Source organism: Epinephelus fuscoguttatus, linkage group LG1, assembly GCF_011397635.1.
Source record: "Epinephelus fuscoguttatus linkage group LG1, E.fuscoguttatus.final_Chr_v1".
Lineage (NCBI taxonomy): Eukaryota > Metazoa > Chordata > Actinopteri > Perciformes > Serranidae > Epinephelus > Epinephelus fuscoguttatus.
The window spans coordinates 39,608,869-39,632,729 of NC_064752.1; positions in this window are offsets into that span (position 1 = coordinate 39,608,869).

A 23,861-nucleotide genomic window follows, 5' to 3' on the forward strand; every position below is an offset into this window, starting at 1 on the left:
CAAGTCTCTAACCTGGCCCTCCCTCGTTGCTATGGCAATGACCAATCACCACTCAGCATAGCAGAAGCCTCCTCCTCTCCCCTCTCCTCCTCCTCTACTTCAGCCAGCCTCTGCTGTTGACAGGATTGTCACACACCAGGGAGAACTATGAAAGCATATGTGTATGTTTGTGCATGTGACAGAGTGTGTATAAAATGTTTAGGTGAGTGTCTGTGCACATTTCAGCACGTGTATCTGTATAAGTGTGTGCATATAATTGTGTGTATGTGTATTCTGTGTATGTGTGTGTTTGTGCATTAAGTGTGAGGACGTTCTTGCACATATGGTACTAGTGTATGTGTGAGTTTGTGTATATGCTCGTGTGTCCTTAATTAGCACTACCGCATTTCTCCATCTGTTGTATATACCTTGTGTGATATGAGTGTTCCTGTTGGTCATTCCATTAGCATGAGTAAGTGCAAAAGTCTGATAGCATGAAATACATAAAGATAAGTTGGAGTAGCAGTGTAGGACATGCAGCCAATTCATGTCCGGCTAAATATTATGTTGTACAAAAGATCCTGGACATCAAATGCACATAGCAGCAGCACAGCAACAGTTCTGGGAATTAACACTTTTTGTTTTGCTTGATAGGGTAGCAGTTTGAGCCATTTCTATTTTATTTTATTTATTTATTTTTTTTTTTGAGGGTGGGATGACAGCAAAAGTTCTAAAGTTTGACTGTGTAGGATTTTACCGACACCCAGCTATTACCTTCACCTGCTGTCGTAGCACCACACCAGAACTACATGGATGTGTCATGCATTATTCGTACACTGTTTATTCAGTATTAACCTGACAATTAGACTGAAAGTTGCTAAAATATGCAGACATATGAGATGTTATTTCTACTAGACTCAGATGTTGCAGGCAGTGATGGCGTAGCAGAAGATGGAGGGTCCATTCTGTGATTCCTTTCCCCAGCAGCAGAGTCGCTGGGCTGTGCAGTGTTAGGCTGTGGCTGTCCCACATATTCTCTAAAGGCATCTAGAAAATTATGTAATCAATAGATCTTTGCCAAAATAAGCATAAATGCATGCATATACACTAGACGCCCACAAACACTGGCTGCCTGCACAACATATTCCTATAATATCTCACAGTATATAACCATAGTGTGGTCTGTGCACGAGATGATGTCCTTTGCTAAGGAGAGAGTCAAACCGATAATACCAGCATCTCACTATGCTAGCTTAGTTATTATATTTCTTCACACTGTGACTGTGACTGAAGCAGCAACCTGCCGCAGCTGCTGCAACCTGGCCCAAGGTAGACATCTGCTTGGCTGCGATGGGTTATTGGCTGCCCGCGGTATGAGGCAGGTTATTAGCTACCTACTAGCTGAGCTTTAATAGCTAATGTTAGCTTTGCTTATAAATGATAATGGTGCCATTACACTTATCCTAACTCTGTTTTTTGCCTTTTTTTCATCGTCTCTCTTCTTCTGCTTTCTCCCTGTTTACTGCTTCATCATCAATAAATAAGAAGAAAAGAATAACGTAGGAATTCTGTTGATACGACCGCTTATCTTATAGTTCAAACAAAGATGATTTGAACTGTCTCTGCATGGCTCAAAGTTTTAGTGGATCTGCAGACGGGGGCACCCATAATTATAAAGTTTCTTGGTGGCGTGGCGCCCCTCCACATGTTGGCTCCCTAGGCAGCTGCCTACATTGCCTATGCTAAGAACCAGTCTTGATTGGCCAAAGGGGGCAGCTACCATTAGAGGTCAATGCGATGAGGATGTCTGCATCAGTTGTGGGGATTTGCATATTAACTTTATAAAGGTTTAACTGGAGTCTAACATGAGCAGTATTTTTTCTAGGTTTGCACTTTTAATTGTGACTCATGGGTGAATTTGGAGGCTAATTGGTAGGGCAGCCTTGGGCCCCAGGATTTTTGTGGGGTATTTTTACTGCCTTTACTTTTAAACTCATATCACAGTCATTATAAAGGCTACATACACATGCTATATCTTATATTCAGGATCAGAAAAATATGGGCTATCCAGATTTGCCATCCTTCCATGTCCTTCTATGTGTCTGTATTTTATATTAATTTTTATATCAATGAAAAAAATATGAATGACATATTCTGCCATATATGAAGAGGGGAGACTCTCTGGAATCTGGCAATATAAGAACCATGATGGTGGGACATCCTATGCCAGGCGGACATGATTGCCCGTATTTTTTCATTATTGCAAGAAATTCCATTGACTCATTCACAAGTCAAAAATATGTTTTATTTGAAAGAAACATTTACATCTAAGATCATAGAAAAATAGTAATAATATTATTCTTCACGATATGAAGTGACTGATAACAAGATCTGTATAATGGATTGTAAAAAAATTCGTCAGGTTATTTTGTAGACAATTGATCTACAGTACAGGCCAAAAGTTTGGACACACCTTCTCATTCAATGCATTTTCTTTATTTTCATGACTATTTACATTGTAGATTCTCACTGAAGGCATCAAAACTATGAATGAACACATGTGGAGTTATGTACTTAACAAAAAAAGGTGAAATAACTGAAAACATGTTTTATATTCTAGTTTCTTCAAAATAGCCACCCTTTGCTCTGATTACTGCTTTGCACACTCTTGGCATTCTCTCCATGAGCTTCAAGAGGTAGTCACCTGAAATGGTTTCCACTTCACAGGTGTGCCTTATCAGGGTTAATTAGTGGAATTTCTTGCTTTATCAATGGGGTTGGGACCATCAGTTGTGTTGTGCAGAAGTCAGGTTAATACACAGCCAACAGCCCTATTGGACAACTGTTAAAATTCATATTATGGCAAGAACCAATCAGCTAACTAAAGAAAAACGAGTGGCCATCATTACTTTAAGAAATGAAGGTCAGTCAGTCCGGAAAATTGCAAAAACTTTAAATGTGTCCCCAAGTGGAGTCGCAAAAACCATCAAGCGCTACAACGAAACTGGCACACATGAGGACCGATCCAGGAAAGGAAGACCAAGAGTCACCTCTGCTTCTGAGGATAAGTTCATCCGAGTCACCAGCCTCAGAAATCGCAAGTTAACAGCAGCTCAGATCAGGGACCAGATGAATGCCACACAGAGTTCTAGCAGCAGACCCATCTCTAGAACAACTGTTAAGAGGAGACTGCGCGAATCAGGCCTTCATGGTCAAATAGCTGCTAGGAAACCACTGCTAAGGAGAAGCAACAAGCAGAAGAGATTTGTTTGGGCCAAGAAACACAAGGAATGGACATTAGACCAGTGGAAATCTGTGCTTTGGTCTGATGAGTCCAAATTTGAGATCTTTGGTTCCAACCGCCGTGTCTTTGTGAGACGCAGAAAAGGTGAACGGATGGATTCCACATGCCTGGTTCCCACTGTGAAGCATGGAGGAGGAGGTGTGATGGTGTGGGGGTGTTTTGCTGGTGACACTGTTGGGGATTTATTCAAAATTGAAGGCACACTGAGCCAGCATGGCTACCACAGCATCCTGCAGCGACATGCCATCCCATCCGGTTTGCGTTTAGTTGGACGATCATTTATTTTTCAACAGGACAATGACCCCAAACACACCTCCAGGCTGTGTAAGGGCTATTTGACCAAGAAGGAGAGTGCTGTGGCAGATGACCTGGCCTCCACAGTCACCGGACCTGAACCCAATGGAGATGGTTTGGGGTGAGCTGGACCGCAGAGTGAAGGCAAAGGGGCCAACAAGTGCTAAACACCTCTGGGAACTCCTTCAAGACTGTTGGAAAACCATTTCAGGTGACTACCTCTTGAAGCTCATGGAGAGAATGCCAAGAGTGTGCAAAGCAGTAATCAGAGCAAAGGGTGGCTATTTTGAAGAAACTAGAATATAAAACATGTTTTCAGTTATTTCACCTTTTTTTGTTAAGTACATAACTCCACATGTGTTCATTCATAGTTGTGATGCCTTCAGTGAGAATCTACAATGTAAATAGTCATGAAAATAAAGAAAACGCATTGAATGAGAAGGTGTGTCCAAACTTTTGGCCTGTACTGTATATTTATATCATGATGGGATGACAGCACAATGATGTGTTTGGTATCATCGGAAAGCTCTGTTCCTGCGCTTTCATGTGATATGCGTGGCATTTCTGTGCGAGCCTGCATTCGCAAGTAATCCATCCAAGAGTAATGTGTGTGCAAAGCTGTATGAAAGCTCTGTTATACATCATTTTAGTGTAAATTCATCTTTTTTTTCATTGTGAAATCACTGGACTACCGACAAGTACTTGGTGTTGTTGGAAAGTTGCGGTTCCGCCACTGATGGACTCAGAAGGGGGTCACCCCCCCTTGTGCCGCCTCGGTTGAAAACACCACACTAAAGTGTCCTCTTGAGCGGCGAAAATGAGAGGATGTGCCCTATCAGCTGCCCTCTTGAATGATGAAAACGAGCGGATGTGCCCTTTTGGCTGCCCTCTTGTCCCCATGTCATGCAGTAGGTGCCCTTTTTTCCTTTTCACCCCTGCCCTTCAAACATCCTGAGTCCGTCACTGGGTTCCGCTGTTTCACGTGATATGAGTGGCTTCTCGCTATGATGAACTTTTGCGGAGGTAATCCATAGAGAAGAACAGGTATGAATTTGGACGCACTTTGCGTCGTTCGGGCCCATAGGGTTAATCCAGATGGTGGTAGCTAGTTTTGTGTTTTATTCATAAGGCCAGTTTAACTACCACCAGCAGATAATTTGAGGAGGGGCACCATCTCCTTTGTTAACCTGCCATTCCTCTCCATCCCCAGGTCACAGATGTCTTCATATCTGGACCCAGACATATACAGAAACATTATTAAGAATTATTACATTTTGATGGAGTGCATTTGTAGCGCTGGTTAGCGGACCACAGCACGCATTAAATCATCTCATGTGATTCTACTCAGCCAATCAAATCTGTGCTTTCCAATAAGCTTTGCGACTCAAGCCTGTGAGATACATGTACACACAGGGGAAAAACAACAGTCAGGGAAATAAGGGAGTCAGAGATAAATCATATTATATAACATGTTCCACAAAGAGAGAGTAGATGGCAAAAAGAGAGCTCTGACATGTCCCATAGGTAGTTCACCTGTACCTCTCATTTTATGTTCCGAGACCATGGCAATTATTAAAAGAAGAAAACAAGTCCATAAAAAGAAGAATAAACAAAGCACTGTGATCATTTCTAGTTTGTCTTATAATTGCAGATTTAAGATTAGTCCGTCAGACAACTGTGTGGTTTGAAAAAACTAGGAAAATATGTGTATGTAAAGTAGAAAAACTCCTAACTCTTCTGGGTCTATGGTAAATTGAAGCAAAAGGAAAAACTGTTTAGCAATTAAATAGATCTGTCAGCTGAGGTTCACTGAGGTCACATGTATGCCTGTTAAAGTACAGATACCAAATAAGATTAAACGTCTTCTTCACTAATGAACTGATGTTTTTATTGCTGTAACATCAGCAAAGCTCCAGTCAACATAAAACATTACATGTCAGTTAAAACTTATCTTTAATATGTGGGTAAGTAAAAGCACAGTCTTTTTTTAACCTTTGACAGAATGTTCTTCTGCACTCAGTTACCAGTTTATTAGGCACACCTGGCTAAAACAAAAGCAGTCTAATGCAACAGTCTTACTTTCAAAAATGTAGAAGATGTGGTCATGGATCTGTGGGGTGGTTTACAGTTGGTTTAAGGTTAGACTGCGTTGGAGTCACCACTCACCTGCACACCTGCCAACTATCAGCAATCAAGCCATCTCCACTCCACTCTGTATGAACACCCCAGTCCAGTTCACATCTCTTCAGCAGATTGTCTGCTTACTTGCGTGGTAGCGTGCTTTGGCTCATAGTTCTTTGTCTTTTGAACTTTAGCTCTCTGGATTTTGACTGTCTGCCTCTTAGATTGTTCCTGTCTTGCTGCACTCAGCCTCAGCCAGCCTCATACCACCACAGCCATACCCACCTGGATCCTTCTGGACATTCTCTGGACTCCTCAGACTCTGTAACCCCCCCGCTCCAGCTCCGCCCCTCTGTATTTACAATAAAAAAAACTTTCTTCATCTACCAGCAGCTTTTCTGAGTCTTATGATACTACCTTGTAGACGAGCCATGTGTCAAAATCTAGTTTTAAGACTTTTGCTTCATTTTAGATTGAGCTCACATGGTGCATATTCCTCAATTCAGTTATTTAATCATCTTGCTGAGTGACAGTGACTGACACACATTAGGAGTATTAATAGCTGGGTCTCTGTGTACACTGACAAGCAGAACAGTGAACAGCAAAGTTTATTTGGTCAAAAAACAAGGCAGAGGCAACCAAGACCAAAAGAGCATAAGCAAGCAGGCCAAAAAGGCAGGCAGTGGATCAACAAGACTAGATGGAAACCTAGTCTATGGCTGGACCTTGTATAGTCAGTGTGCTAACCCTTCTAGGTCTGCACCCTTTGCACTCTGTGCAGCAATAAAAGCTAAACAAGCTTGACACCTCATTCAACTTTATACTCTTTCCTATATGTGCTAGGCTCCTCTGTGTTGAAAAGAAAACCACATTTTAAAGATGGTTAAAAGATTTCACTGGGGGACTGTCACAGTCTTCATGGACACATTACATATACATATTCAGGGGTGCACATACATTTTTTAGTGAGTTACTCAGGTGAGTAACTCACTAGATATGTGGTACTCACCCCATACATAACGAGGTCTTAATAAGTGCAGTCCCCCTCCGTGTCTCCTTCACTGTCCTCTACTTCAGCTTACCACATGGTAGATGATAAGGATGCTGCAGATGCATGTCTCTGTCCTGGTTGAGCCCCCTATTAGCTGACTCCATCCACAAATCAACTGCTGGCTTTGGATCAAATGTCTCTGTAGTCGTCCTTGACAGGTAAGTATGCATCAAGGCTGAGAGACGAGCATGTGACAGACGAGATCTGTATTCGTTTGAGATGTGAGAATCCCCTCTCACATGTAATAAGTGACCATTTAACCATTTTGATAATGTTGGCGTAAGCATCTGGATAGCTTGTATTTATTATTTGGACCAAGTCATACACTGAAGAGGCTGCCAAGCATTTTTCTGCTTGCTTTAAGAGCATCCATTCTCTCAGAGTGGCATCTTTGTCAAAATGCAAGATGGCCTCATATTTCTTGAGAATGGCGCAGTGTTGTGTTGCCAAAATGGTGGAGGTCTTGTATTTCCTGAGGCCAAGTTGAAGGATCAAACACTAAGAAAGGATCACATGACTTAATGGAGTCATATCTGATTTCAAACTCCTCAGTTAACCTCCTGAGTAAGATTGTCTTGTCCTGGTCAGCATCAGCATTAGAAACAGTGTGTGTCCTGTGATGACCTTCAGCATCAAGCAGAAGTGTGAACTGTCCATTTGCCACCATGAGTTCATCCTTACATTCTCCAATAGTCAACTTTTCCCTCTGAAGAGCAATAGGTGTTGTCTTTAAAAGAAATTCATGTTATCGTAAAAATATGACAACATATTTTTACGATTACATGAATTTTTGTTAGCCAGAGAGAAGATCAAAACTAACAATGTGTCCTAAGTGTGACTGTCAGACTGTCGCCCCGCATTGCATTACATCGGATGCTCTCTGTCCACTACCGTATGGAACTCCATCACATCAGGTAAACAAACTACTTACCTAGCAGCTGTGCGCTCAGTAACCACTGAAAAAATGGATTACATACTTCCTTGTTATTTATACTACTAAGCTAGCTTGCTAGCATCACACGCAGTTCTTACCTGAAATGTCATCTTCCTGACAATCTCCCTCCAGCCAGATGCCAACTTATTTAGGTTTGTGGTGAAATAAGGAGGTATCCTCTAGGTAACTCCTCATTTAAACCTTGTGAATCAGCCGTTCCTCGTCCTTTCAAAGCGCATTGCATCGCATGATGTTGCATCAATTGCGAGCAGGTAGGCCAGTCTACTACAAAATAAAATACAATCAAACTGATTTTGTTGTTGACGCTCCAGTATCATGCTCCTTTGTTTAACTTATCTCTACAATGCCACATACCACCCCAAAGTAACTAACGTAACTTTCTGTAGTATAGAGAGACTAGCGTTAGGTCAGTACCATTGTCTGTTGTTAGAAATAGCATGTATTGTAATAACAGTACTACATGCATTGGAAATAAAATGGACAACCACCGTTCCTTGCCTCAACAATTTCCAACGTGATATCAGGAACTGTAATACCATCTGATCCACCAAAACTTGGTTACATCCTGGACTGCGCATTTCAAACAGTTAAATCTTTTTCTATATGCAAATCCAACAGAGCAGAAGACTCTGGAAGAGAAAGAGAGGAGGCGCATGCTATATGGTGAATAAGGACTGGTGTGATAATGGGAATATGAGATACTGTCCCAGTCCTGCTGTGGGTCACTGCCATACACCATTCAAAGTTGGCTGCAGAGCAATGCCGCGCTTGGCAATAAGCAACCATGCAGCCATCCTGTTGGGGTCAGGATGCATGGACGGGTAAATTATTCCACAACCAGAAGCTATGGATTACCAGAACCATCCAGAAACATGGAAAATAATTACACAGCAGTCAAAAATGTAAGAAGACAAAAAAAAGGACAAAATTACAGTTCACAAGTTAAAGGAGTTGAAAAGATCACATTTCGGGGTGTTGGTAGTGTGATGGATAGTGCTGGCGCCCCATGTACAGAGGTGATGCCTCATTGCAGTGGTCACAAGTTAGATTCCAGCTTGTAACCCTTTTCTGCATGTCATCCCCCCACTCTCTCTCTCTCTCTCTCTCTCTCTCCCCATTCCAGACTGTCCTGTCAATTAAAGGCAAAAAGCCCAAAAAATAATCTTTTTAAAAAAAAAAGAAAGATCACATTTCACTGGAGTTGTATATTGTATAATTCATGACAAATAAATAATTGTTTGATTGATAATAAATACAAGGCATACTTTATTGATCCGCAGAAGAGGAAAACAGGACACGCAGGCCTACCCCGATGTTGACTAAGTCTAACCGGAGATCTAATAAACAGCATCCAGCTAAGCAGAGCGGCCATCACCATGTTTCTTTTTGTCAAGCTTGTTCAACTTAGCAACAGTAACTAAGGAGGCCAGGACTTAGGATCTGTCAACTGTGGCTATAAAAGCCACCTGAGAACATTACTAAGGACCGTTTGTGCCTATTTTGTTTGAGAGCCCATTGTCCAACACTCAACTGATCAATGGTGTAACATCAACTCACTCAGTGAGTCAGTGACAGACTTTTGTGTTTATTGCGCCAGCCCTGCTTTGCTGTCAGCCGAACACACAGAACAACAAGGCGAGAAGTTGATGAGGGTATTGGGAGCAGGTGTGCTGGTGGCATTGAGATCAGGTGATGGTGAAAGGAGAGAATACCCTGGGGACTACTGCAGGAAAAAAAGGGAACTGCATTCTCAACTGACTGGAGAGGTAAGTTACAGGTAGACTGGTAACAGTGCTAATAAGGTGAAAAGGTCACCATGGCACACAAACCTGAAGTGCGAGATAAGATGGTGGGTAGAAGGGGAGTTCGTAGGGATTCAATAACAATTTTTTGACCCTAGGCAGGTTTACAGGCTAATCTGGTCGCTGTTATGCCTCAGCACCAACAATAGCTGTGGCCAGAGGCAATATGTTTTCGGATTGTCTGTCTGTTCGTCTATCCCCCCTTCCCTCTGTCCCTCCCATTCTCATAAGCGAGAGGTCTCAAAAACATCTTCAGGAAATTTCTTCTACTTTGGCACAAATGTCAACTTGGACTCAAACAAAAACATATTAGATATTGGTGGTCATAGGTCAAAGTTCAATCTGTCTCATTCTTGTGAAAGCAATATCTCAAGAATACCATGAGGGATGTTTTTCAAATTTGGTACACACGTTCCCTCGGACTCAAGGATCAACTGAATAGACTTTGGTGGTCAAAGGGCAAAAGTCAAGGTCAACGTGACCTTGCATCTACCTCATTCTTGTGAACAAGGTATCTCAATAACACTTTGGCACAACTTTGGCACAAACATCTGTTTGGATTCAGGGTTGAACTGATAGGACTTTGGTGGTCGAAGGTCACTGTGACCTTGCATCAGTCACCTTCTCATTTTGTGAATTTCATGATATCTCAAGAAGGCCTTGAGAGAAATTCCTCAAATCTGACACAAACTCAACTCCATAACTCAGGAACAGCAGGAAAGATATTTGATCCGATACTGTGTTGGTCACACTAATCTTTTGTATCCAAGATGCTGACTGTATAAATCCTCTGTGCTGCCCGGGGCAAGATGTGTGAGAAATATCAATATTTGCACAGTCATGTATGTAAACTGTAAATGCAACTTGACAGGTTTGCAGAGGCATACAACCACAAAGTGGTAATTCTAGTTCACACTGATTTTTTACAAACCATTCATGTAGGCTGACCAAATGTCCTCTTTTGCTTGGAGATGTCCACTTTTCACGTCCTGTCCGGGACATTCAGGGGGTGTTTATAAATTGATGATAATGTCCGGTTTTCCTTGTGTGTGTGTGTGTGTGTGTGTGTGTGTGTGTGTGTGTGTGCGTAATCCCCGAGAGGCTGCCTTATCGGCGGATCTCCAACACTCACAATGAGGAAGCAGCAGACACCGGCGGCACAGCATTATTCTAAGCTTCCAAGATGCCGAAGCGCAAGTGCTGCTTTATAGATGAACTGCAGAAAAAAATCCCAACTTACGGTCCCGACCCGGTCAGGATATATGGGAGGCTGAGTGCACCGTGTGCAAAGCTGGCACATATGATTCTGTGTCTAATAAAGGTGCCGGGGAGCTCAAAGTTGGATTGTCTAATACAGAAGAGGTATTATTTAGAACATTATTTCATATTATTTATTTATTATTTGTCCAGTAAGACTTGAAAAGATAGCTATTATTTTACAAGTTGATTTTTCTAATACAGAAGAGACATTATTTCTATCATTATTTCATTCCAGAGATTTTACATTTATTTTACATTTATATTTATTTTTGTACAATTGAAACTTGTAAAAAGATTATTATTTTAGGCATAATAAAAGCAAGTTGAGTAACCTCTCAGAAGCCTATCTGAATTTCTGACTTTGTGAGATATTATTTTATTATATAACTGAATTTTCTATCCATACATATAAACTTTAAATATATTAAAATTATAAGGCATCTTTGAGTAAACTACGAGTATCATTTAAGTAGTAAGTCTCGTGGCCAGGGCGAGTGTCCTCTTTTTTGGAAATCTAAATATGGTCACCCTAATTCATGAGTTCTGACCATGAAGTTACATGGGCTGTCATGTAAGCATTTATTGGACCGTGTTAGTGACCCAAACAAAAGGGAAAAATCAATCATGTTTTTAATGTGATTACCAACAAAGTCATGCAGCACCTCAGTGCACAGATAGACTTATTTATCTTCTCTTGTGGTCTTGATAAGCTCACAAAACTCACAAAAAGTTGATAAGAGGAGAATAGACTGCATCAGCCAAATAATATTGACATTTCACATGAAGTCTGATATTGTGATGACAGTGTCACGTTTTCCCTGTGCTGCAATGAGAAACTGCACCAGAGTTCACCTCAGTGGACCTTTCAGGTGTTGATATCACCACCTAATAGCTGGGAAGTGTTGCTTTGGGTATGACTGTGATATTTGAGTGAAATATTTCACTTGACAGAATATAGCAGCAACAACTGTAATGATATGCACAGGAAAATTAGAAACTACAAATCACTTCCCCTCTCTCTTTTTTTTTTCTTTTAGCAAGAAAACAAGTTAACACACACACACACACACACACACACACACACCACTTAATATACAACAATGAACAGGGTACGCCTGGCCAAGAACATTCTTCAGTGTGATTAGATTGCCCTTGCCCTTCAGTACAGGGCAAGTCCAAATCCACCCCCTCTCTCTCACACACACATGCACGCACACACTGAGGGACACAGTGTACAAGCATTACTGAAAATTAAAATCTATCCTGGGGAGCTGCTGGCACCAAGGAGGCTGTTTCATATTTGATGAGCGAACACGGAGCTCTCTCTCTCAGTCTGTCTCTGAAAGGTATTAAACATCACATCATTTTTGCTGTTTTACCAAAGACATCTGAGCTGGACAGTCTTCAAAAAAGCAGTTAACTGAATCTGAAAAGCATTAGTGATGAAACTTACTTTTCGGTGTCGCATGGAAACTGAAAACATCGGAAATGATCTCTACAGGAGGGAGAATGCAGACTACTGTTACCCTCTGTTGAATAATTTTCTTCTCTGAAACACATCCAACTAATTAGTGAAGCAAAATGAGACACTGTTACAGAGATACAGCAGGTAACTAACATCCTCACATTGGAGAGATGTATGCCTCAGGTATAACACATGGCTATGGTTGTTTCTGCATGCAGTAATGAGTGTGTTTTTTTGAACGTGTTTTTCATTTTTCATGTTTCATTTACTCAGTTCTTTCGGCACAGAAGCAAACCTTCAGAGTGAGGAAAAATAAATGAGTATGATTTGTAAATACTGTAAATTTTGGTGAACACAAAATATTGCGGCTTCCAAAACAGACCTTTTAGCCGCTGAGAGTGTGAGGTTGGGTCTTCAGATTTGCAGATTTGTGACGTGCTAGGATATGGGGTGCCGTTTGTAAAGTGTCTCACGCTGAAAATAACATCAACATTTTGCCACATTTGGCTTCAAACAATGTTTAAAAAAGTATTGTGAATTTTTTAACGTCACCTTTTACCACATTTACAGCAATATTTGTTAACTTAGAAATATATTAAATAGTTAAATCTAAATATTAAATGTGGCACCTAAATGTTAAATGTTAAATGTAAATATTAAATCTAAATCTAAATGCTAAATCTAAATTTAAATGTAAATGTTAAATCTAAATATTAAATCTAAATCTAAATCTAAATGTTAAATCTAAATGCTAAATAAAAAAATAAATATAAATGTTAAATCTAAATATTAAATCTAAATCTAAATCTAAATGTTAAATCTAAATGTTCTGGGTGAAACTAAATATTTAGCTAATATGCAAATTCACACTGCCGGTCACCGGAAGTACCAAAATAAAAGCTCGAGATGGTCAGACTTTATAGAATCAAATAACGAATTAAAACCAACTTATCAGGGGAAATGAACACTTGAACATACATTAGCGTGATAATAACTACCTAAAATAACAAGAAACGTGTTTGGAGAAATTTTATTTGACGTGTACTTTGAGTTGTTAGTGTCCCTTCGGAGGGATTAACAACCTAAGCTAAACTAACAACCGTCAGCTCTTAGCCCCGTTAGCAGTGTCTGTAATGACTCATTAACTCTTAAACGGTCCGTGAAAAAAATATTTTTTCCAGCGGATGTCTTAGTTACAACATGATTGATCTAGCAAAGCAGTTTTGTGTTGCGATGTGTGGTATTTATTCAGTTTTGGGAAATCACGATGTCTAGAAAGCATCAGTGGCTGCAGCAGCAGCAGCAAAGCTATCAGGACGTCATCTGTTAAATGTCTCCCGTTGTCGGATACGACATGAAACTACTCCAGTTAGCTCAATCATGTTGTAACTAAGACATCCGCTGGAAAAAATATTTTCTTCACGGACCGTTTAGAGTTAATGAGTCATTACAGACACCACTAACGTGGCTAACAGCTAACAGTTAGCCCCGCTAATCTACGATAACCATGTTATTAATTTCAGAACGTGATAGTAATGTTTGTTCAATCATTGTGTTTATAGACTTTACAAACACCAGATTAGTCTAAACGGTGATACAGTGACGTGAAAAACGTGAGATGTGCATATATATATGTTGCTAAACTCCGCTGGTTTTCTACCCGGAAGTATTTGTAAACAACAAGGTGATTCCCTCCGAAGGGACACTAACAACTCAAAGTACACATCAAATAAAATTTCTCCAAACACGTTTCTTGTTATTTTAGGTAGTTATTATCACGCTAATGTATGTTCAAGTGTTCATTTCCCCTGATAAGTTGGTTTTAATTCGTTATTTGATTCTATAAACAGTCTGACCATCTCGAGCTTTTATTTTGGTACTTCCGGTGACCGGCAGTGTAAATTTGCATATTAGCTAAATATTTCGTTTCACCCAAAACATTTAGATTTAACATTTAGATTTAGATTTAATATTTAGATTTAACATTTATATTTATATTTATATTTAGCATTTAGATTTAACATTTAGATTTAGATTTAATATTTAGATTTAGATTTAGCATTTAGATTTAGATTTAATATTTAGATTTAACATTTAACATTTAGGTGCCACATTTAATATTTAGATTTAGCATTTAGATTTAGATTTAATATTTAGATTTAACATTTAACATTTAGGTGCCACATTTAATATTTAGATTTAGCATTTAGATTTAGATTTAATATTTAGATTTAACATTTAACATTTAGGTGCCACATTTAATATTTAGATTTAACTATTTAATATATTTCTAAGTTAACAAATATTGCTGTAAATGTGGTAAAAGGTGACATTAAAAAAATCACAATACTTTTTTAAACATTGTTTGAAGCTAAATGTGGCAAAATGTTGATGTTATTTTCAGCGTGAGACACTTTACAAATGGCACCCCATACTAGGACGCTATGATGACAGATACACTGAGATCCAAAGATGCTTTTGGCGCATTTATTATGAAGAAACTGCGCAGAGCTGTCACAGCGTAGCAAAGATGGATGAATGGACAAATGAAAACCAATGGATTAAACAGATAAAAAAGTAATGAATGAATGAATGGGTAGCGGTCAACAAAAATTACGGCTATCCAACCCTGACTCTCTCATCTGTATCACAGGTGAGTGCGCACCTTTACACACACACTTCCGCACGTGACCACGCCTACTCCCACGTGAACCACCACCTCTGCAACACACACACACACACACACACACACACACTCAAGCACACCGTGCTCCTCATCCTCAACCTGTATGTCTCCTACACACCAGCCCCTAATTATTAGATCTCGCATAATAATTCACATTTCAAAACACAATAGGAGACACAATAAATCGTCATATCAATTTCAAAATGCAAAAATAAATTGCTCAAGTCCATGAATAAACCATTACACGAATATTCCTTCTTCTGGTCATCTCTGTGACCGACTAGTGCAAAGTCCAGCTCAAGTCTGGAACAACAAAGTCCCTACGGAGGTCAGCAACGTCCTCATGTTGCCTCCTCTTTCTTCAGCAACAAACACACCTTGGATATGGGTCTGTCCAAGCAACTGGTTCTAGTCTTAATCCGAATTTGACGAACAAATCCCTTGCGATCCAGAAAGGTTCGCAAGACATGTCCCATAATCCAGGAATTACGAGGTGTGGTACTGTCCATAAGCAAAACTAGATCTCCTGCGACAAGGTTTCTCTGGACCCCAGTCCATCTCTGTCGTTCCTGTAACAGAGGCAGGTACTCCTTCGTCCAGCGTTTCCAGAAAAGATCAGATATATACTGAACCTGTCTCCATCTTCCCCTCTTCTCCGTGCGTACAGGTCTGCTGCTTGGAACTCTCCAGGTGGTAATGAAGGCTGGTTTTTAAGCAGTAACAGATGGTTCGGTGTCAGTGCTTCCAGGTTGTTAGGATCCGTGGAGGCCTTGGTGATGGGCATGCTGTTAATAATGGCTTCCACTTCACAGAGAAGTCCCTCCTCATCCAAGCATTGTACCTTGAGGGTGGAGTTCAGGACTTTCCTCACCGATCTGATCAGCCTTTCCCATGCTCCTCCATGATGTGATCCAGCAGGGGGATTGAACGTCCACTTGATGCCCTTTTGGAGTAACACATCACGCACCTGTGCCTGGTTCCACTGCGCAATTGCTGTTTTTAGCTCACGTTCTGCTCCCACAAAATCCGTCCCATTGTCAGAGCGCAGCTCGCGGACCTGTCCTCTTCTGGATACAAAACGCCGCAGTGCATTTATGAAGGAGTCAGTATCAAGAGAAGGTGCCACCTCAATATGAATAGCTCTCAATACAAGACAGGTAAATATGACACCATACCTTTTCATTGTACTCCTCCTGCTCCTCACTTCCAAGGGTCCAAAATAGTCAACTACCACATAGGTGAATGGAGGTTCATCAGGCTTGAGTCGTTCAGTGGGCAGATCTGCCATCTGCTGGTAAACTGGAGTGCCGTTAAGTCTTCTGCAAATGGTGCACTTAGACAGAACTCTCCTAATGGCAGTGCTCACTCCTGTCATCCAGTATTTCTCCCTGAGCTCGGACAACATGTGGTTGCGGCCGCTGTGTCCAACCTTTTGATGTATATTTCTCAGCAGCAGGGTAGAAATATGAAGGTCTTTTGACAGAATGATAGGATGCTTAGACTCCAAGGCCAGTGCTGCTTTACTGAGCCGTCCTCCCACACGCAAGACTCCATCCTCCAGCCTTGGACAAAACTTGTACAGGTGACTACTTTTCTTGACACTTTGTCCCTTTTCCAGACACGAGAGCTCCTCTGAAAACTTTCTCCTCTGGCAAAACTGAATTATGGCCAGCTCAGCCTTGTCAATGTCCTCCACTGTAAGAACTCCCAGGACAGCTGTGCTTTTAAATGTGCACCTTTCCTGCTCCATCATTCTCTGTTGTTGCATGCTCTCTTCACTCTGATTAGCTGTTAGCCTTTTTCTCTTCCTTTTGAGGGACCCCAACCATTCCTTGTATTTCAGCCACCATGCCACAGCTTCCTTTAATCGGATCCACGAGGAATAATGATGGATCAGGTGTGTAGTGGGATCCTCTCCAGTTTGTACAGCATTGACAACGACACTTTTCTTCACCTCGGGATCGTCCTGGGAGAGATGGCTCACAGGCTCAGGGTTCACAGGCCATTCTGTTTCCGGTTGGCAAAGAAACGGAGGTCCTGTTAACCAGAGTCTGTCATTCAGAAATCCCTCCACTTTGACCCCTCTGGATGATGCGTCTGCTGGATTTGAAGCTGTATCCACGTACCTCCACTGAGCGGGGTGAGATGATTTCAGTATCTCTGAAACACGATTGGCAACAAACACCTTGAATCTGGAGCTTTTGTTGTTAATGTATTTCAGCACAGAAGCACTATCAGTCCAAAACACAGATTCCTGAAGACTCATGTGCAGCTCTTTCTTCCACAGCAAGTCCATGCGGCTGGCCATTGTTGCAGCAATCAGTTCCATTCTTGGAATTGTAACTGTCTTCAGTGGGGCGACACGAGCTTTTCCCATAATGAAAGCACTGTGCATTTGGAGGTGCTCATTCTGTAACAGCAGGTAAGTGACTGTACCATAGCCTTCCTCACAAGCATCGCCAAAGTGGTGTAGTCGTGCAGTAATAACATCTCCAAACTCCAGAGGTTTTAGACATCTGGGTAGCTCAAAGTTGTCCAGCAGGTGGAGCCCTTGCATCCGCTTAAGCCACTCTTTGGAGACCGTCTCTGGTATGGGGTCATCCCAACCAACTCCTCTTCTGCACAAATCCCTCAAGATCTTTTTTGCTGTCAGAACAAGGGGACTTAACATACCCAGAGGGTCGTAAATAGAGCTTACAGTAGAAAGGATGCCTCTGCGGTTGAGTGGCCTATCCTTCCATACAATTTTAAATTTAAAGTTGTCTGACTTGATACACCACTCCACACCCAGCACTCTTTCAATGGGGCTCCAGGTCCAACTGCCTCATGCCTTTAGCTCTGTGGGGCTCTGGGATGGCCTCGAGCACTTCAGATCTGTTACTTTGCCACTTGGTCAAACAGAATCCCCCTTTAGCACACAGAGACATGAGCTCATGACAGAGGGTCAGTGCTTCCTCCTCTGTTGCAACTGACAGCAAACAGTCATCCACATAAAAGCAGTGCTGCAGCTTGTCCACCGTCTCCTCCCTGTGCTCATGTCCAAAATCCTCTACACATTTCCTGAGGGCGAAGTTGGCACAGCTAGGGGAGGATGTAGCTCCAAAAAGGTGTACCTTCATTCTATATTCACATGGTGCTCAGCTCGTGAAACATAGCTTCTATGTCGGCCATGATGACCACAGGTTCCCTCCTAAACCTGGTCACAACTCCAATTAGTGAGCTGGTTAGATCGGGACCTTGCAACAGCTCTTCATTCAGAGATTGTCCCTTGTAACTGGCACCGCAATCAAACACAACTCGGAGTTTTCCTTTTGTCGGGTGGTGGACACCATGGTGCATAGCCATGGTATGCACCATGGCAGAAAGAGGCTGTACTCCTGGAGGGCTCTCACATCCTCTGTTTTAAGAGTATGCTGTATGCTGCTGCCACCTTTTGCTCATTTCCATAGTGCTCTTTCAATAGAGCCTTCGCCTTCACATATCCTCTGTCCGACTGAAAGTGCTGACAACTCCTCACCAGCTCTTTTGCATGCCCTTTGGTGTACTGTTCAAGGAAGTAGAGTCTGTCGCAATTGTTATTGGTGTTTCTCTCAACTCCATTTTCAAAGGCTTTAATAAACGAATGGTATTTGAGTGGGTTACCATCGAAAATGAGAATTTCCCTTTTTGGGAGTGCTGAGAGGCATTGTTGCTGAATTAGGAGTGTTGTAATTTCATTTTGTTTTCTCATTATGCCCAGCACACTGTCATTTTGTGAGGCGTCAGTTTGTGTAACAGCATAGTACCAAACCCTGCCATCACTTCTTTCCAGCTCTGCATCAGGAACTCTTTCAGCATAGCCTTTACCAAGGAGATCATTAATAAAAGCATTATACTCCCTGTAAAACACTGGATCCCTCTGGAGCCTCCTCTTCAGATGGTATAGACGCTGTTCCACTACTTTCCTGTTATTTGGCATGCTGATGTTTGAGTTTTTCAAAGGCAAGGCGACCTAGTAGTGACCACTGATGTGTTTGGCTGACTTTGTGACCATGTCCATGAATCTCAGGTCTTCTCTGGACAGACCAACTTGTTCCTCCACAGTGGATTCTGGAAAGTCCATCTTAAATTGCTGTTGCCACAGTTCATCCAAATTTACAATGGACACACGGTTCACAGTTACTGGCTGCTCACAGTAATTGGCCTCTCCACCATTTTCTGTTAGTGGTCCATTTATGGTCCAGCCCAGCGCCGTCCTTACAGCGTAGGGTCCATTATGCTCACTGCGGATGACTTCCAGCGGTTCCATGGCTCGTGGGACATTTGTTCCAATCAGCAACTCAATTCCAGCCTCAATCTGTGGTAAGGAGATGTGTTTTCAATATGGCCACCTTGTCAGATCCTTATTTGTGGGTATGTATGCTTTGTGGACTGGCATTGACAACTGAGTGTATGCCTTTGGCAACTCAATGAAGACGTCATCTTCAAGTGCCGCCACCTCCAGCTCTGGCACGATGCAACTACTGACCACCTTCTCCTGCCCCATGGTCCTGAGAAGAATGTTGGCTCTCTTCCCAGATAAATTGAGCTTCTGCATCAGACTCTCAGAACAAAAGACTGCAGTACTTCCCCGGTCCAAAAAGGCATATGTGTGAATGATTTTATTGCCCTTCTTCGCCTTTACTTGGACCGGCACTATAAGCTTGCAATCCATCTCACCAGCCCCTGTAAGCCCACTGGAAACCAAGGTGCTGTCTGCTGTAACCTGGACGCTTCTCTCAGCTGGTGGTGCAGTCGCCACACTGTCCTTATGGAGCACAGTCGGGTGTTTTTGGCCACACTTCGAGCAGGAAATCTTCCTTTGGCAATTTTTGCTGAGGTGTCCTATACACAGACAGCGAAAACAAACACCTTTTTCCTTCAGGAAGTCAATTTTCTCCTTGTGTGCCATTTTTTCCAACAGTGCACACACATCCAATGTGTGTCCTCCAGTGCAGCAGGGACAGATCTTCTTGGCTGGTGGTTTTATGTCCTTGGCTTTGTTCACAGGTTGGGCTATTCTCTCCACACAATTCACTGTGGTAGCGAAGCTGGTTCCTCTGATGCTGGAGCGAGGATGAGGTTTGTGTTTCATTTGTTTGGTTGATGTAGCAATGTCCTGGATGTTTCCAAACACAGGGTCTGTCAAGATTTTCACCTGCTTTTCTACAAAGTTGGCAATGTCCATAAACCTTACTCTTCTGTTGTACCTTTCCTGCAGGTCAGAGGCGTGGCACCTCCAGCGGTCTCGGAGTTTGTAGGGCAGTTTTTTGATGATTTCCAACATGTTTATGGGCATGTCCAGATCATTTAAATACTGCACATCCTCCATAGCATTGCAGCATCCACGCAGAAAGAGGCTGTACTCCTGGAGGGCTCTCACATCCTCTGTTTTAAGAGTATGCTGTATGCTGCTGCCACCTTTTGCTCATTTCCATAGTGCTCTTTCAATAGAGCCTTCGCCTTCACATATCCTCTGTCCGACTGAAAGTGCTGACAACTCCTCACCAGCTCTTTTGCATGCCCTTTGGTGTACTGTTCAAAGAAGTAGAGTCTGTCGCAAATTGTTATTGGTGTTTCTCTCAATTCCATTTTCAAAGGCTTTAATAAACGAATGGTATTTGAGTGGGTTACCATCGAAAATGAGAATTTCCCTTTTTGGGAGTGCTGAGAGGCATTGTTGCTGAATTAGGAGTGTTGTAATTTCATTTTGTTTTCTCATTATGCCCAGCACACTGTCATTTTGTGAGGCGTCAGTTTGTGTAACATTGATCACAGGATCTTCAGGAGCCATTAGATAACGTTGGAGCATGTAAGGAGGACCTGGGAGATGTTTTATGTCAGGTAAGTGAGTGGCTTTAGGCTTCACAGCTGTCTGTGTGTTTTCAATTGCATTGGGTTTTAGTTTAACTGGCAGTGATGGTACAAATTCAGTGGCATTGACATTAAATTGTTGTTTTGAGCGTGTCTTTTCATAGTATGAGTTCATCCCATCTGAAACCTTTGACTTCGATTTACTGCCAACACTGCTTTGTGATTTTATAACACTTAGTTTTGCCATTTCCTCAGCGATTTCATTCTCCAGTAAAAGCTGTTCTCTTCTTTTGCGTAGCTTTAACTCCTCTTCATCCAATGCATGTTTTTCCTTTAATGCCTTTTGTTTTGCTGCCAAAATTGCAAGATTTGTTTCAGTTTTTAAGTGAGCAGATGAGTGTGAAGCTGATGATGAGGAATGATGTGAGCGGGATCTCTTTGTTGCATTTGAGATGCTGTCGCAGGGCCGAAGTTCATCCTGAGGATCTTGTACGGTGGAAACAGGTACTGGAGGGTCTGCAGCAGACAAATCCTTGCTTTTTTCGACAAGAAAAGCCTTTGGTGGTTGATCAGTATTTGTCTGAAATGGTGATTCATTTGAGTTTTCATGTAGCCTTTCCTGTATCCATTTTTTCACTTGTTCTCTGAATGCATCACTGTAGTCCATAATGCTGGAAAACCACTCATTTTGTTTTTTATCTTCATCATCAGGAAGTAGTGGCAGTAATTCATTGTGCAGGTCGGTGCATTCAAGTTGTTCAGTTGTGAGGGAATTTCAGTTACATTTTCTTTTGATTTCATGTGCACTTTTATTTGCGGAATAAGCGCTTTGATTTTATTAACGGCACTTTTGCGCTCATGCTGGAGCCGTTCGATTTTAACTTCCAAAGCTTTGGCCGTCAGTTTAATTTCCCTTTTTTCATTTTCCATGTTTGAACATTCAGCGACAGCGTTTATTTGACTCATTTACGTTAGATTGAATTTTGTATAAAGCAACGCAATCACAGTTCATCGAGAGCGCATTCAAAATCCATCCATAGACATTGCATTTAAATCATTCGATCCAAGCAGATTCGATCCGAGCATTCCAACAAGCAATAGGCCTTTAGACAACATCAGCCGCCACGTATTTATGCCACAAGATCCCGACATCACAATCAAATAAAGCACGGAGAGGTTTCGCCACCATCAATGCGCAAATGCAACCAGCGTAACATCCATTTAATACATTGTCCTCATTTGACACACTGCATTCCAATCGAAGTGGATTCCTTAATCCACAAACACAGGTTCAGGCCTACCTGTTCCCAGGTGAATGGATGGCGTGGTGTGGCACTTAGCTGTGACTCCTTTGTTCTCAGGCTAATCGTTGCGTGATGACTTGGTTCTTTGGCGCGACTTGATGATCTTCATTAAACGCCTTTTTTGTTGACAAAATATTGCGGCTTCGAAAACAGACCTTTTAGCCACTGAGAGTGTGAGGTTGGGTCTTCAGATTCGCAGATTTGTGACGCGCTAGGACGCTATGATGACAGATACGCTGAGGTCCAAAGATGCTTTTGGCGCATTTATTATGAAGAAACTGCGCAGAGCTGTCACAGCATAGCAAAGATGGATGAATGGACAAATGAAAACCAACGGATTAAACAGATAAAAAAGTAATGAATGAATGAATGGGTAGCGGTCAACAAAAATTACGGCTACCCAACCCTGACTCTCTCATCTGTATCACAGGTGAGTGCGCACCTTTACACACACACTTCCGCACGTGACCACGCCTACTCCCACGTGAACCACCACCTCTGCAACACACACACACACACACACACACACACACACACACACTCAAGCACACCGTGCTCCTCATCCTCAACCTGTATGTCTCCTACACAAAGGTTAGATTCAACACTTTTACAATAACAGTGGACCACATGGATAAAAAGGGTCACTCATAATGACAAATCATTCTGACCAGACAGTGCGGTTTTCCGGTGCTCTTGTGTTTATGAAGTCTTTCAGCTCATTGTTTTGGTTTTCTGGCTCGCGACTTTGCTGCTTTGGTTCAAATGTTAGCAAAGCCACATGTGAGACTGACAAAGGAATCGAATTAAGTGGTTAAAAAACAGTGAAACACCAAATCTTACAATGTGTTAGTCAGTCTCTCAGCACTTTCAGTACTGCAGGTAACATCTTTTGTTATGCTATTTCATTCATTCATTCATTTTTGTAACCGCTTACCCTCTTGAGGGTCACAGGGGGGCTGGAGCCTATTCCAGCTGACATTGGGCGAGAGGCAGGGTACACTACGGACAGGTCGCCAGACTATCGCAGGGCTGACACATAGAGACAGACAACCATTCACACTCACATTCACACCTACGGACAATTTAGAGTTATCAATTAACCTGCATGTCTTTGGACTGTGGGAGGAAGCTGGAGTACCCTGCAAATGCTTCACAGGAGGGCTCCCTCCAGGGTTTGAATCAGGAACCCTCGTTCTGTTAGGCAACAGTACTAACCACTATACTGCCATTATGGTATTTATTAAATATAAATGAAATATAGCCACATATGTGCAACTCACATGTCCATCTATTTGTTTATTACTGCTTATCCTCAAGGCCTTTCACACTGGGGATGAACGAAAAACAAACCAATAATACGGAATATTCTTTGACATTTTTTGTGTTTAAACTAGGGCTGTCAAGCAGTTTAATAAATAATTATTAAATTGGGAAGTCAGTAAGGTAAAATGCTTCCACTGCTGCTAATTATAATTGTTAAAATTAATTGATGTAGGCTCCTGCTTATCCTATATGGTCAGGTTTTATAGTACAGGCTACCTTTATCAATGACTCCATGTGATTTCTGACATGTATAATGTCCACAGCAGAACATCAGATAATGCACTTTAAATGACTGGTTTTCTATCTTGACAACAACGTATGTTTACTCTTCTTTTGTTACTCACCATCACAAGCAAGTTCAGCAGCTACATTTCCCCAGATGATCTCCTTATGTTCATTGTCTTTGTTGTCTTCATTTTATTTGTCAAAGGGGACACTATTTTGCGAGATCAGTATCCATATTGTTGTGTGATGGTACTCTGTGA